General features: G+C 38.6%; 1 protein-coding gene across 1 annotated transcript in view; it reads left to right on the forward strand.

The window, feature by feature from the left end:
• The first annotated feature begins 2,442 nt into the window (after positions 1-2,442).
• The window catches only part of grm3 (glutamate receptor, metabotropic 3), a 144,903-nt gene continuing 135,107 nt past the window's right edge, over positions 2,443-12,238 (forward strand). The window contains exon 1 of the mRNA XM_057836602.1: positions 2,443-2,592. The gene's annotated coding sequence lies outside the window, so the exon portion shown is untranslated. The remainder of the gene's footprint in view (positions 2,593-12,238) is intronic.

The following is a 12,238-nucleotide window of genomic DNA, read 5'->3' on the forward strand; positions in this document are numbered from 1 at the left end:
CCCTTGCGTTAATACTTTGTAGCGCCACCTTTTGCTCCAATTACAGCTGCAAGTCGCTTGGGGTATGTTTCTATCAGTTTTGCACATCGAGAGACTGACATTCTTGCCCATTCTTCCTTGCAAAACAGCTGGAGCTCAGTGAGGTTGGATGGAGAGTGTTTGTGAACAGCAGTCTTCAGCTCTTTCCACAGATTCTCGATTGGATTCAGGTCTGGACTTTGACTTGGCCATTCTAACACCTGGATACATTTATTTTTGAACCATTCCAATGTAGATTTGGCTTTATGTTTTGGATCATTGTCCTGTTGGAAGATAAATCTCCGTCCCAGTCTCAGGTCTTCCCATCCATCTTCCCGTCAATTTTACCCATCTTCCCTGTCCCTGCTGAAGAAAAGCAGGCCCAAACCATGATGCTGCCACCACCATGTTTGACAGTGGGGATGGTGTGTTCAGGGTGATGAGCTGTGTTGCTTTTACGCCAAACATATCATTTTGCATTGTGGCCAAAAAGTTCAATTTTGGTTTCATCTGACCAGAGCACCTTCTTCCACATGTTTGGTGTGTCTCCCAGGTGGCTTGTGGCAAACTTTAAACGAGACTTTTTATGGATATCTTTGAGAAATGGCTTTCTTCTTGCCACTCTTCCATAAAGGCCAGATTTGTGCAGTGTACGACTGATTGTTGTCCTATGGACAGACTCTCCCACCTCAGCTGTAGATCTCTGCAGTTCATCCAGAGTGATCATGGGCCTCTTGGCTGCATCTCGGATCAGTTTTCTCCTTGTTTGAGAAGAAAGTTTGGAAGGACGGCCGGGTCTTGGTAGATTTGCATTGGTCTGATGCTCCTTCCATTTCAATATGATGGCTTGCACAGTGCTCCTTGAGATGTTTAAAGCTTGGGAAATCTTTTTGTATCCAAATCCGGCTTTAAACTTCTCCACAACAATATCTCGGACCTGCCTGGTGTGTTCCTTGGTTTTCATAATGCTCTCTGCACTTTAAACAGAACCCTGAGACTATCACAGAGTAGGTGCATTTATACGGAGACTTGATTACACACAGGTGGATTCTAATTATCATCATCGGTCATTTAGGACAACATTGGATCATTCAGAGATCCTCACTGAACTTCTGGAGTGAGTTTGCTGCACTGAAAGTAAAGGGGCCGAATAATATTGCACGCCCCACTTTTCAGTTTTTTATTTGTTAAAAAAGTTTAAATTATCCAATAAATGTTGTTCCACTTCACGATTGTGTCCCACTTGTTGTTGATTCTTGACAAAAAAATTAAATTTCATATCTTCATGTTTGAAGCCTGAAATGTGGCGAAAGGTTGCAAGATTCAAGGGGGCCGAATACTTTTGCAAGGCACTGTATGTACCATGTCTGAATGTGCGTCTTTAGTTGTATGGGGGACGGGAAACTGATAAGCATATGCTTCCTCCCGTCTGCCTTTGTCTCCTTCGGTTCCTTCGGGCAAATAATATCACATTTTGTGATTGTCAATGATGCCGATGATGATGACAATAAATATTTCATTCATTCATTCAATCATTCATTCATTCATTCATTCATTCATTCATTCATCCAATAAGTTTAATGTGTCTGAAAACACCGCGGTTTCCATAATTTGCAAGTGAATCCACCTTTAGAAACTACGATCAATGACAATACGGACACACAATGATGGACAATATGGTGGCACAATACAGCGATCACGTGATTGTGTGACGTTGTGATTGGGGTCTATAATTTACAGAAAAATATGGCATATTTTAGAGATGGTATGAATTACGATAAATTACGATTAATCAATTTTTAAGCTGTGATTAACTCAATTAAAAATTTTACTTGTTTAACAGCCCTAAAAAGAACGCATGGTAAAGCGTTCGCGCCCCGTGTCCAAAATTGAGCAAGTCTGCCATTTTAATTTCAGTTTGACCAACTCCTGCTGGGCAATCGGCCCAATCAGAAGCAGTTGGGCGATGGTTCCATTGCCACGCTTTTTATCCTTCGCCATCCAATGAGGGTGGAGCGTCGCGTCAAAGTTTGATGATTTGCCGCATCGCTGCTAGCACATTTCATTATTTAAAATGATTTTTTTTTTTTTTGTAATTTGGAGGGGCATTTTTTAACAGACTCCAAAGTGGACAGATGGATGAAGATGAATTGTGCATCTCTTTATCCCCTTCTCTTCTGGCTGTTGTCGATCCGACTGGTAAACGTGAAGAAAAAAAAAAAAAGGATGGCGGCGGTGGGGGTGTTGGAATGGCTAAGTTTTCTTTTTATCCAATAAAAATGTCTCGGCGCTAAGATCGATTGTTGTTGCTAGGAGACTGAAGCATCCTTTGGCATTGGGCTTCAGCTCACCACGTCTGTTTTTTTCCCTCCCTCCCTCCTTCTCTCTCTCTCTTTCTCACTTTCTCTCTGTCACCCTTTCCCTCATATACAAACACACATTCTCCCTCTCTCTGCCTCACACACACACACATACACACAACGGCAGCATCCTCTCTCTCAGCGCGACTCCTCCTGGGATCGCGACTAAACTTCCAGCAGAGGAGGGATTCGCAACAACAAAAAAACCAAAAAGGTGAGTGGAAAAAACACACAGACACACAAAAAAAAAAAACAAGCTACCTTTGACTTTCATTGCTGGATAAAAGAAGAAATTGTCTTTGCGTGTTTCATATTACATTGAACTTTGATTTGTTTTATTTCTCCTCATCACGAGGAGGCACGTTCCGATGTTTTTTCCGCAGCAGATGCTTGACAGACAAGCGGTCGCGTGTTTGAACTTTGCGTGGACGCACGCTGCATACATACAGGTGGACCAAGTGATGTCGCGGTAGTCAAAAATGCTTTGAAAGTAGCAACAAATTGCCTTTTTTTTTCCAAGTGAGTAATGCAGAAGTAGCAAGCGGTTGCATCAAATCTGCATGAATTATGTCACGCCGCCCTTCCAATAGGCTTAAGTTTGCCGCCTGTTAGAATGTGACACACTTGAAATCAAACAAATGTGCTGATGGGGAAGTGTGACCTTGCTTTCTCCTTACTTTTTTAGAAATGAATGTGCATTGATGTGATTCATATTTGGGAATATTTGCGACATTAGGCGCACCTGCACGTCTCAAAAAATATTTTCACCTGCAAAACAAAAACAGCGAAGATTCAAAGGATTTGTGATATTTGTAAAAGGGGTGTGACAAAATATCGAAATGATGATATATCGTGATACTTTGTATCCCGAAAGGTTATCGATATGCTCCTGCCAAGAAATGATATATCGCTTTAAAAAGCCAATGTGCCAATGTTTAAAAAGAAACAAGTTTATACCAAAATCTATAATAGTCTCTGTTAAAATGGCAACTCAGGAAGAGGACAGGATAGGGAGAATTAACAACAAGCTACCATGAAAAAAACTATCATTGAATGCATTTTATTTTATATAATATTTAGAGCTGTCAAAATTAACGCGTTAACGGGCGGTAATTAATTTTTTTTTTTAAGTAATCACGTTAAAATATTTGACGCAATTAACTCGGGCTGCAGCTATCGAATATTTTGGTAATCGAATAATCGACTGAAAATTCTATCGATTAATGGAGTAATCGGATAAAACAAATGTATTTTTAGGTGAAGAGCAATTATAAATATACAAGAGAAAACAAGACATTTCATCTAATCTTGAACCATTTTCAGTCAATAAATGTCTTTATTTTCAATGTATATTGTTGTATATATATATAATGTAATAATCTTACCTAAAAATGCCGTTACGCTTGATAATACACATAACTTAAAAGTTAGGATTTTTTCCCACGTGTTTCAATTGAATTTCTATTTGTGTCAAGCTATTTTTAAGTTCTAAGTCTAAACTGTAAGTCCTGATAGGATTTTCAAAAAAACCTATGATACAGGCTGTATTGGAGCACATTAGGGACAAGTGCTACTTGGTGTTTTATCCAGCAATGACTACTGAGCTAAAATTGATAGTTAGCATTATTAAGTTTTTATTTCACACCCTCATCACTCCACAATGCTAAGTTATGTTAAAGCCTCTATGTAAGACACAATAGCCACGCATCGACAGTGGTCAGAATTAATAGAAACCTAGCCCTCCGCAGGGCTAATGTTACTTGAGCTAGTGACAGTAACGTTAATCTTATTTATTAGCACTTAGCGCTCTTTATTAGCGCTTAGCACTCCACTGCTTTAAGATGACGGCTGTTTACTAACGCTGCCCAGACGCGGCCGAGTCTGACATTTCGCATCTAGTTCAACATACATGTGATCTCTATGAGATGCATTAGACACTACCTGCTACAAATGTAGAATCGTGCAGGCTAGTATTTAGCAACGTCGGTGTCGTTTGTAGCGGCTGTCGGCTGCAGTAAGTTTTTTTTTGTTTTTTTCTTCCTCTCCGCACGTGACGTTAGCGCGTTGTCCCGCATTAAAAGTAGTCCGAGCAAAACGTGATGCTTAGAGCTGTCAAAATAAACGATTACTTGAGGTGAATAAAATTATTCGGATCAGTTTTTAACTCGAGTTACTAGAGTTGCTCGAGTATTCGTCTCAGCTCTACAATTAACGCACATGTCCCACTCAAACAGATTAAAATGACAGAACAGTGTTGTGTCCACTTGTTACTTGTGTTTTTTGTCTCCCTCTGCTGGCGCTTTGGTGCGACTGATTTTATGGGTTTAAGCACCATAATGTAATGTAATTATTGACATCAACAATGGCGAGCTACTTATTATTTTACTATTTATTTTTTGATTGAAAATTTTACAAATTTTATCAAAACAAAAACATTAAGAGGGCTTTTAATACAAAATTTCTATAACTTGTACTAACATTTATCTTTTAAGAACGACAAGTCTTTCTATCCATGGATCGCTTTAACAGAATGTTAATGTTAATGCCACCTTGTTGATTTATTGTTATAAAAAATAAATACTTATGTACAGTATGTTGAACGTTTATATCCGTCTTGTGTCTTATCTTTCCATTACAACAATAATTTTCAGAAAAATATGGCATATTTTAGAGATGGTTTGAACTGCGAAACCATCAAGAACAAGAACAAGAATCTCAACGTAAAAAGCTCTTTGTCTGTGTTTCCACTTGGTCAGCTTTGACGGAGATGGGCCCTCAATTAATCGGCCCCGTGCGCCGTCAATATATTATGAAGTCTATGGCATGTGAGTGCTTTGTGATGGAAGAGGGTCTCAGCGACACCTGCTGCTCGGTTAGCAAAAGAAATTAGAGTGCCAGAAGTCAAGCCTACAAACACAAGCAGCTACGATAACAAAAAAAAAAATTTTTTAATTGAAATGCGTTGATTTTTCGCTAGTTGGTTTTAACAAAGCAAGTGTCACTAGGATGATTCAACTCGTTCGCTCGATTTCCGCATTTCGCATCATAATCAGTGATAAGAAGCTAATTCTGAACAAAAGTTGAAGTCGCGCAGCTGAATGAGAGGGGAAACCGCTGCAAGCCTGTGCGCATATTTGTTGCTTGTGAAGCATCCACAGAGGCAACAACCGTATATAACAACTTTTGTATTGTTTATGTGCATTTTCAATTGTTGTTGAATATTTGGGGCGAGTTGATGTGAGTGTGTGTTTTTGATGATGTGCGAACGCTAACTGATAAGTGCTAATCATTTGTGTGGATTGTTATTGGTGGAGCAGCAGCGAGTTATAAACACAAATTTGAATTGCTGTTATTGAAGATGAAAATGATTTAATTTCAGTTTTTATTTTAGTTTCATCCTGTGAGTGTTGACGTCATGAGCAGCTGAATAAAGTCAGAAAACCACAATGACGTCTGACATCGTCATTTCGGAGCTTAGCTCGCTGCCTAGCTAGGACTTAGCACCAACATCTTGGTGAGGGCAGTACAATGATGTATAATACATGTTTTTGGATAGTTATTTGGAGATTTAGGGGGTGGTTTTGGGGTACTTAAGGGTTAATTCCGATTTACGCAATATTCGGGTTACATTACTAGCGTAGGACCTGAACTCGGTCATAACCTCGGGACTACCTGTATTGTCAAAAATAACTCTGTTTTGCACTATGCAACATCACAACACACCCAGAAACGGCCGAACCAGAATTATACACTGCCGTTATGCTAGCTGTTGCGGGAAGCTAGTTGTCAGATAGTGAAGAGTGATAATGTCAGAAGTATGGAAATATTTTACATTTGAATGTACTTTTTTTCTCGTAAATACATTGCCTAAGTATCGGATCAGTACTCAGTATTGGAAGAGCCTCAAATGAAGATGAAGATGGAAAAAGCAGCCACCTTATTTCCTTTTACGTATTTATTTGTGTGTATATGTCTCTTTAAAAACGGTAAAGGAGGGTCAAACAAGGTGTAGGTGCTGCTGTGGCTATTTAATGCATTTGTTAAACCTTGACAATACACTTATGTGAGCATGTGTGTGCGTGTTCTGCATGATGTATTTTTTTTGTGTGTGTGTTCAAAGATTGTTTATTTATGTGAGAGTGGGCGAGTCTGCAACACGGCCTTGTGTTTCAGCACTTTTGCGCCGGCGAATATGCTTACATGAGCTCCTGTTGGAGTACCTTGATGATGATGATGATGCGCGCGCGTGTACACGTATGTGTGCTCGGCCTTGTAGCTTTCACACAACACGTACACGTCTCTCCTGTCGGTATGCAGTACACACCCTCGTACAATGGGAACGGAGCAAACGTGTTGGTTTAACTCGCGGGCTGCCATTGCCTTGCAGCGCAAATCACGCGTTGTTCAAATAAAAAGAAATAGAAGTGTTGAATAAAAGAGAATTTTTGCGTGTTTTTCTTATTTTCTAATTTGAATAAAATGGAAAAAGTAATAATGAATGAATGAATAAGATAATACAGGTAGTCCCGAGTTACGACGTACTCGACTTATGTGATTTGGACTTTACGACGTCAAAGTCTCGTCCGTCATTTTGTCTCCAGTTGTTTTTTTTTAATTACTTTATTAATATGACACCTTGTGTCCTCACTAAACGTGAAGTTGTTCAGCTTGACAGACAGCAATTGTGTCCTTTTAAGCTTTTGACTTCCTTCACTTTTGACAATTTGTAAAGCTGTAACCAGTGTTGTTAATCGTACTTTAAAAAAGTGATTAATTACAGTTACAACTTACTTCTCCCAAAAAGTAATTGCTGTAGTAACTCAGTTACCTCAACGAAAGATTAATTAGTTAATCGGCAAAGTAACTAACGTTACTTTTCATGTTCTACACGTGATCCACTCTGTAACGTCTTTCACATCACGTTTATAGCAACTGATTGAATGAAACGGTCTTTTTCATTCCAAAATAACATAGGTCGCACTTTTTACATTTTTTAAAATTTCACCTATATAAGAGTGTAATGGTATAACAACTTTAACTTTCAAATGCTGTGAGAAAAAAATTACACACGGTTTATGGATACGTCATTCAAGAAAAGTTTAGGGCAAGTGATTATTTTTGATAAAAAAAAAACAAATTATTATTATATTGTAGCATCCAAATATAATAATTTTATTTGAAGACATCTTTCTGGCACTCAAGGTCGCTGTACAATCATTTAAAAAACAATTAGACAAATTCAAAACTAAAAACAATTACCGTATTGGCTCGAATATAAGACGGCCCTGATTATAAGACGACCACCTCTTTTTCAAGACTCAAATTTGAAAAAAGACTTTTAGAACACCAAATCATAAAGAAAATAATCACAGTACATCTGAAACAAATGATTATAACAATATGATTGAGAGAAAAAGCATTTTATTTTGCCTCATTCAAAACTTAATATCTGAACATTTAAATATGTAAACTAAAGTGCAATCGCATTCGTAAATGAATGGCTTCTGGTTTTGTAAATGTAAATAAACCAATCTATTGTGATAAAACAACAAAAAATTGCAATACCTTCATTAACCATCAATGCGAGGTCTAAATGTAACTGTAGTCTTGAAACAAATCTGAAGAAGGAAAAACATTGCAATAAAATAATGCAAACTGGTTAAACTTCAGAGTAGCTGAGATCTGTTATAACAGAACATCGCTTCAATGATATCTGGTGCCATCTAGCGCCGTGAATGGGTATAATGTCTAGACCGTGAATATAAGACGACCCCTACTTTTTCAGTCTTATTTCAATGCAAAAAAAAAGTCTTATATTCGGGCCAATACGGTAAGTGTAAAACGTTCAAAACAATAAAATACTAATCTATGAAAACAATTAGCAGAACAGTAAAACACAAAGAAATCAGGATTATTATGGATATGCGAATTTAAACAGGTGAGTTTTGATTGAAAAACGGGGATTGAGTCCGTGTTCCTAAGGTCAATTGGTAGTGAATTTCAAAGCCGGGGAGCAGAGCGGCTGAATGCTGAGGCGAGCGGGTGGGAAAGACAAGTGTCCATCTACAAGGACAATGCCCACTTGGTGATGATAATGCAGACTGAACAGGAAAACAGTCCATCATTTTCAATTAATTGTACCTACCTGAACACCTTGAACTTTATGTAAAAAGTTTCCCGAACGTTTAAAATGACGCTCGCCATGCTAAATGCTAATGCTAGCGAGAACGCGAATGCTACAACCCCTAGCAAAAAGTATGGAATCACCAGTCTCGGACGAGCACTCACTCAGACATTGTATCATGTAGAACAAACATTTTTTGAAAAAAAAAAAAAAAGAATTAAACGAACTAAACTAAAAGAATTAGTTCAAAAATGCAACTCTTTAGCATTCAGAAACACTAAAAGGAATGAATAAAAAACATTGTGTTAGTCAGCAAATTTTAATTTTATAGAGCAAGTGCAGGGAAATATATATGGAATCACTCCATTCTGAGGAAAAATATATGGAATCATGAGAAACAAACAAAGAAATAACAATCAAAACACATCTCTAGTATTTAGTAGCACCACCTCTGGCTTTTATGACAGCTTGCAGTCTCTGAGGCATGGACTTCATCAATTTGGTGCCAACTCTTTTTGATTGCAGTTGCCAGATCATCCTGGTAGGTCGGAGCCTTGCTGTGGACCATTTTTTTGTTCAATTTCCACCACAGGTTTTCAATAGGGTTGAGATCTGGGCTATTTGCAGGCCATGACATTGACTGGATAAGTCTTTCTCCAAGGGATGCTTTAACAGTTTTAGCTCTGTGGCATGATGCATTTTCATCTTGGAAAATGACAAATCTATTTTCAATTGAAGGGATAAGAACGCTGTCTAAAATTTCAACGTAAACATTTATTTTTTTATTGCATTTTTTTTTTTTTTTTTTTTAAACATTTTTTTATTACATTTATTGAAGATGTAACCACAGCCATCTCCCAGTGCCTTTGCCTGACATGCAGCCCCATATTATCAAGGACTGAGGGAATTTTGATGTCTTCTTCAGGCAGTCATTTTTGTAAATCTCACTGGAACAGCACCAAACAAAAGTTCCAGCATCATCACCTTGTCCAATGCAGATTCTTGACTCTTGACAAGGTGATGATGCTGGAACTTTGGTGTGGTGCTATTCCAGTGAGCTGTCATAAAAGTCAGAGGTGGTGCTACTAAATACTAGAGATTTATTTTGATTGTTATTTCTTTGTTTGTTTCTCATGATTCCATATTTTTTTTACCTCAGAATTGAGTGATTCCATATAAATTTCCCTGCACTTGCTCTATAAAAGTAACATTTACTGACCAGCACAATGTTTGTTATTTATTTCTTTTAGTGTTTCTGAATGCTAAATTTTTTACAAGCTTTTTATCTGAGTTTGTTCTACATGATAAAATGTCTGAGTGAGTGCTCATCCGAGACTGGTGATTCCATACTTTTTGCTAGGGGTTGAAAATTCATGGTTAAAAAAAGCAAAAAAACGGGCAGTTATCATTCATTTTACGGAAATATTTCGAGCTAGAATTACGCTATTGTGTAATCCAATGTGGCGGACGTCACAAAACAAAGAGCTTTTTAAGTTGAAAGTTCATGCGTGGGGCTCGCTTATGTACTATAATATTCGGACTATAAGCCGCTAGTTTTTTCCTTTATTTTGAATCCTGCGGCTTATTTGTTGATTTATTTGGGGTAATACTTACTTGACATTGGTGTCATAAGACTGTCATAAGACTGCCATAATTATGACATAACACTATCATGGACATTACTGAATTTTTATGACAGATGTCATCCGGCAAATTATGACACTACCTCCATTTATGTCCATTTCGGATCTTTTACATCCATTCAAATGTGAGGTAATCTGCCGGATAACACTAAATGACATCTTTTATAACATCTGTCTGCTCATGACACATGACTAGCAATTAATGAAACAACTGGAACAGTAACTGAAGAAATAATTAGCACAAAACATGAATTCTTATTTACATCTCTAGCGCTGCAATACATGCTAAGAGGCATGTTGGACCACAATAGACAGCAGGTGGCAGCAGAGGTTGACTGTCCAAGGGAGCAGTGATGGCCAAAAGAAGCTTCTTGAAGCAATGAAGCTTTGCAGTCAATTGGTTCAAAGCTTCATGATGGTTTATTTGGTCTTATGACAGTTGTATTATGCCGCTGTCAAATAAAGTGTTACCGGTTAATATCTTTCAGTCTAACTATCTCATTATACAGTGAGGACAGCTGCGGCTTATAGTCCAGTGCGGCTTATCTATGAACAAATGCCGTTTTTGTGCCAAATTTGGTGGGTAGCGACTTATAGTCAGGTGCGCCTTATAGTGCAAAAATTACAGTAATAATAACCTTGAAACCTCAACCAAATCACAATACACAATCCTGCCTGCTTATATGGAGTAAAGTATTCGTTTCCAGCTAAATCCGGCGTTTGAACGCAGCGTGTTTGGCTTTGTCACAGTGAAAGCCAACTCGGGTCTGCCTGGGTCAGCCCCCAATGCTTGTGGGAGCTGTCTTGTCAACTGATAGTGAAGAATATGGTTGCATATTTTTTGGCTAGTGCGATTATTAGAGCAGGGCGGTAAACCGAAAATTTACCATCACCAAAATTCTTCACGATGACCGACGTAATTTTGACCATGACGGTAAATTCGGTAATTTAATAAAACAAGAAAATATAGTATTTTTATCCCGCTTTGACGCTGTGTTGTTTGGCTATGTTCATTCCCCTTTAAGACAGCTTACGTATGGAGTCACATGGTTTTCAGGTAGCCAATCAAACAGAAGCCCGGTAGGCTAACGCTAACAGCTAACGCTACAAGTAAAGGGGATGGAGTCAGGCTTAAGTTAGCTTCGCCAAACTTTCACCCGACATAAAATAAACTCTTGGCGGGTTCCGGACGGGCTTTCACCCGCTGTGCTCCCTGGTTCTCACGATATCAGGAGAGGATGCTTTCAGTTTCATTTTTATCCCGCTTTGACGCTGTGTTGTTCGGCTATGTTCATTCCCCTTTAAGAAAGCAGACAGTGTGCCTACGTATGGATTCACGTGGTTTTCAGGAAGCCAATCAAACAGAAGCCCGGTAGGCTAACGCTAGCAGCTAACGCTAGAAGTAAAGGGGATGGAGTCGGGCTTAAGTTAGCTTCGCCAAACTTTCACCCGACATAAAGTAAACTCATGGCGGGTTCCAGACGGGCTTCCACCCGCTGTCCTCCCTGGTTCTCACGATATCAGGAGAGGATGCTTTCAGTGCTTACTTCTGGTAGCCCAGCCACAGGCTAACGATAGCGGCTAACAACGGCTACAAATGAACGTGAAAGAGTCAGACAGCGGCTATAACCTTGTCGAAACGGCTGAAATTAATAAGTGGACTGGGCACGGACTTCCATGTAGCAATCATTATGCCGCGTTATTTGGCATCTGTGTGATTTCTCTGGAAGCTTTCATGATGGTAAAGCACTCAGCATAAAGTATAATCCAACAGTGAAGTCTATATATAATATGACAGTTTAATGGCCACAGCTACTTTTCCCGTATGTGTTTGCTTTATTCTGCCATCATACAACCTTAAATGTTTCATTGGCATCAGAGCAATACAGCTTTATTCTGGTTGTGTCTGTGTGGGGGTGCATGTATTAAAAAATGTTTAGGGGAAAAAAAAAACTGAAACCTTGACGTAAACACTTGTGTTGAATAATTATGTCACAGCAGCCATTACCAATAAGTTGTCTTAAGTGTACTGTTAAAGCTGCATGTCATTTGTGTTAGAATGACATGTTTGCACAGTCGTCATATTGATTTTT

This window comes from Corythoichthys intestinalis, chromosome 5, assembly GCF_030265065.1.
Source record: "Corythoichthys intestinalis isolate RoL2023-P3 chromosome 5, ASM3026506v1, whole genome shotgun sequence".
Taxonomy (NCBI): Eukaryota; Metazoa; Chordata; class Actinopteri; order Syngnathiformes; family Syngnathidae; genus Corythoichthys; species Corythoichthys intestinalis.